The sequence below is a fragment of the Octopus bimaculoides genome, chromosome 2, assembly GCF_001194135.2.
Source record: "Octopus bimaculoides isolate UCB-OBI-ISO-001 chromosome 2, ASM119413v2, whole genome shotgun sequence".
Lineage (NCBI taxonomy): Eukaryota > Metazoa > Mollusca > Cephalopoda > Octopoda > Octopodidae > Octopus > Octopus bimaculoides.
Genome location: NC_068982.1, coordinates 105,722,378 through 105,726,864, shown reverse-complemented (window position 1 = coordinate 105,726,864; position 4,487 = coordinate 105,722,378).

The window sequence follows — 4,487 nt, the reverse complement described above, 5'->3', positions numbered from 1 at the left end:
TGTGTGTGTGTGTGTGTGTGTGTGTGTGTGTGTGTGTATGTTTATTTGAGTTTTATTTAAGTCCTTAAGAGAATCCAAGCCGGTCGCTAACAAAGTGTCATGACATTTTCAGTTAAGAGAGTTCCCGGTGTTTGTAAATATGTGGTTGAGTTGGTGTGTTGATTGAACTGTCGATGGATGCACCCCAAGTGTGTGCATCTATTCACATAAGAATCTCAGATGAAGAATTTTGGGAATGTCTTACGAATTTTCACTGTGCCACTAATATATGGTACAAAGACGTCAGTGACTGTTCAGATATATGACAAAACAGTCGGTTAAAATACACTGTTATCGCAAAATTATACTATAACAGAAGTAAATATGGCGATATACGTGTATTTTAAATGGGAAATATGGCTATACGCACATATTCACACATACACCCATGCTCACACATACACCCATACTCACACATACACACACACAATATCATAAACACACAATATCACAACAATTCATAACAATACATGTAGGTGTGCGTTTGTGAATGTCTACGAATATTTTCCGTATTTACACATCTAAAGGGTTGGATGAATGTTCATACAAAGATGAAGTAGACAATGGATTGTTTGTTTGTAGTGGTACACAAGTGGAGGTGCAATGGCCCAGTGGTTTGGGCAGCGAACTCGCGGTCATAGGATCGCAGTTTCGATTCCCAGACCGGGCGTTGTGAGTGTTTATTGAGCGAAAACACCTAAAGCTCCACGAGGATCCGGCAGGAGATGGTGGCGAACTCTGCTGTACTATTTCACCACAACTTTCTCTCACTCTTTCTTCCTTTTTCTGTTGTGCCTGTAATTCAAAGGGTCAGCCTTGTCACACTGTGTCACGCTGAATATCCCCCGAGAACTACGTTAAGGGTTCACGTGTCTGTGGAGTGCTCAGTCACTTGCACGTTAATTTTACGAGCAGGCTGTTCCGTTGATCGGATCAACTGGAACCCTCGACGTCGTAAGCGACGGAGTGCCAACAACAACAACAGTGGTACACAAAAACATGACACTTACTACTGAAAGTACCTGTGTTGTTGTTAACATCGTGCCCTTCTATTTAACGTAACATGTCCTATAGATCGGCAAGGGTTGTAAACTTACCCTTTTCGAACGGTATCTTTAGTTGATATTCGTTCCGTGCCGAGTTAGCAACACTTCCTTGTCGCTCATACCGTCAGTAGTGACTCAAACCAACGGGTTTATCAAAGGCCCCGATTTGAAATCTGTGACAACAACGCGGTTGCACAAAAAGTATAAGAATATATTAATTAGAACAGTATAAAAAAATGTTAACGTGTGAGTATATGCAAGTGGATAGCGAGCGAGATGTATTTGTGAGCGAGCATACATTGCGTTATCTTTCTTTTGACAAATCTAGATGCAAAGAGATAACTCCATTAACCACGCCAAATTATTTGTGGCTCTAAGAGCGGGAGCACTGGCTAGTAGTAGTAGTAGTAGTAGTAGTAGTAGTAGTAGTAGTAGTAGTATAGGTGGTAGTAGTAGTAGTAGTAGTAGTAGTAGTAGTTCGGTTTAGGGAATTTCTTATTTACGATTTACGGAATGTTCCTATAATTTGTATTATAGCTCACCAATTGTATAGTGACTTCTTCGAATTTCTAGTTTACTTGATCTTTGATTCAAGAAATTTCATGTGTGTGTGTGTGTGTGTGTGTGTGCGCGCGCGCGCGCACATGCGTTCGTGCGTGAGTGCATGTGTATGTGTATATCGTAATGTAACAGTTGTTAAAAATGTGCAAACATAGTGCAAACATTATCGGATATAGGGCGGATAGATATGTTTATTATATCAAAAATTGACGGCCTACTCAGAGCTTCAACTCAAGCTGAGTTATTCGCTACTGTTGGATAAGAAAAATTGTTTGCAGTCGATATAAGGGTGTGTTGACCTTGGACGGATGTGTATCAGTTGAGTGATAAGTCCTTTGAAGACTTATAAAGTTGCAGAGATTGTAATGCAAAGTTATCATTAAGGTGTATAAGTACAAATGGTTTTAGGACAATGCTTAGTTTCTATTCGTGTTTGCAATCGATGGATTTAATTGAAACTATTAGAGGAAGGTTAAATTATTGGAGGTGACCTTTGTACTGGCTTAATTGCTATTGTTAGAGGGAAGCTAAATTTTAGGAATAGATTTGTGTTCTAGTTCAGAGGTCAAATTTCTACAAAACTTTTATTGTGAATTGGAGGTATACAGCCAAATATTTGCAAATATGTATATATGGAAATCTATACATACAAAAAAAAATGAACAAATATCAGCATATTCATCATCATATTTATCACCATCATGATTTTGTTCATTTAGTACAAGGCCGCAAATTTGAAGGGAAGAGACGTAGTATAATCGACATTATTAAATGCCTGGTAGTTATTTTCTCGAATCTTGGATAGAGGAAAATCGAAGTTAGCACCTGTGGGATATTAAAGTAACAGTTTATGGCACACTGCCCATAAGAAAGTAAATAAAATATAATAAATAAGGAATAAGGAGAATACTATAAAAGAGAGGTAAGAGAAAATTGCAGTCTGTAACACTTCATGCGAGAGGGCAAACCAAGCGAACCAATTAATGAAGAGTATAGCAATCAAGCTTAAGCAATATTTACACGTAACCGATTTAATGGATGATTTCTTTGAAATCAACGAGCAATAAATATCAGGTGTTAAGGATATCTTGAGAAATACCTTCAGTAAAGTGGATCATACAAGCATTGAAGTTAAGGATTGTCTCCCAAAGCTAGCAATTAATAATGAGCTACCAACAGCAATATTTTTTAAAATATATATCGCAATATAACCAGAGGGTCTAATTAAAGATTAAATACGTTACATAACGTCTTCTAACGTATTTAATTATTCTATAGCGAAAAACACAATAAAGAACTAAGTTCTACTGATAAAAAATGTGTTTAAGAATAGTAGTAAAGAACCCTTTGGAAACACTCTTTAATCGATGACACTTCCTGGAGGAACAGACTGGTCGTATACAAAGTAAGAAAAATGTAAAGTAAATACAGACCCAACTATGTAGATATATTAACAAGAAACAATAAAATGGAAATTTAAGCTAACACTTTACAGAGAAGGATATTTGTTGAATGAATTCAAGTTTTTTTTTTCTTTTAATCGGCTATTCTGTCTCTTAACAAAATTGATTCTAGAATCTTCTTAAACTTCAGAATGTATAATGTAAGTGAAGATAATTATAATGGAGTTTCTATAAAATATAATGTTCCTGCAGATATGATTTGAATGAATCTCCAAATCCAAAAGCTATTTTATATATAGTCTTTGTTTAAAGAATACAGTACCTAAAATTTGATTAGATGCACGTATTTACTATAAAAAAGCAAAGCTTTTACTAATAGATAACCTACAGTAACTAGGATTTAAGAAACGGTTTTCAATTTAATACTCAACTTTAAAATAGAATTTATAAGATAGGGTGCTATATCTGAATGCTAATCAGATAAAACAATTAGTTTCGCGTTAGGGGACTGAGAACCAGTGATTCTTAATCATTCGCTCAGTACATCACCGATATCGTTGAGATAATCTTAAATCTTATAGAGACGAAAGAATACCGTTTATATTTAATTTGAAGGGTTACTGGCCTGAGATTGATGAGAAATCATGAACTGTACTGAAATTCCAAAGGGTGTGGTTTTGTAAAGAATGAATTAAACCAAAAAGGCTTAAACGTTATCTGAGTAAAGAAACACAAAGAAGAGGTAGCACGAAAAGAAAATTCACCATATACAATGTAGAAGAGATGATAAGCTGCATCGATGGTCCTATTATTGTAGAAATGCATTTCGTATGATTGTGCTTACAGTGCGCATACATCTCTGAAATTTTAACATGCAACACTGCTGTGCTATGTGTATTTGTGTAATGTATAACGTCAACATCATTTTAGGGTTAAAATATTTACAAGTTCTTAAAACTAAGCGTAACCTTTGGCCTTTGGGATGATAGAACTAGTAAGGTGATAGTATTAGCTATCATATTGTTAAGAAAAATTTTCTACGAAAAAATCTGAATTAACAAAAGTCAATAAATATGACTGTCTTTCGTAAAAAATGTTTTTAATCGGAAAATAAATGAAGCAATATAAGAAATAGTAGCAATAACAACCCTGGTAACCTTTAGAACTCAAAATTGAATAAAAGAAGTTACCTAACTACATGATGGTGCATCTTTAATTTTCTCGATCTATGGAGCATGACAGACACAGTGAAAAACAGTATGTTAATAGTTTGTGGGGTTGAATTAGTTTCCAGCCACTGAGTTCTCTTAATAATCCCCTTTATCTTTGTAGTTGTACTTTTTTTCATACTTTAGATATACATTAGTATTTATAAATCCATATACGTGTGTGTGTGTGTGTGTGTGTGTGTGTGTGTGTGTGTGTGTGTGTGTGTGTG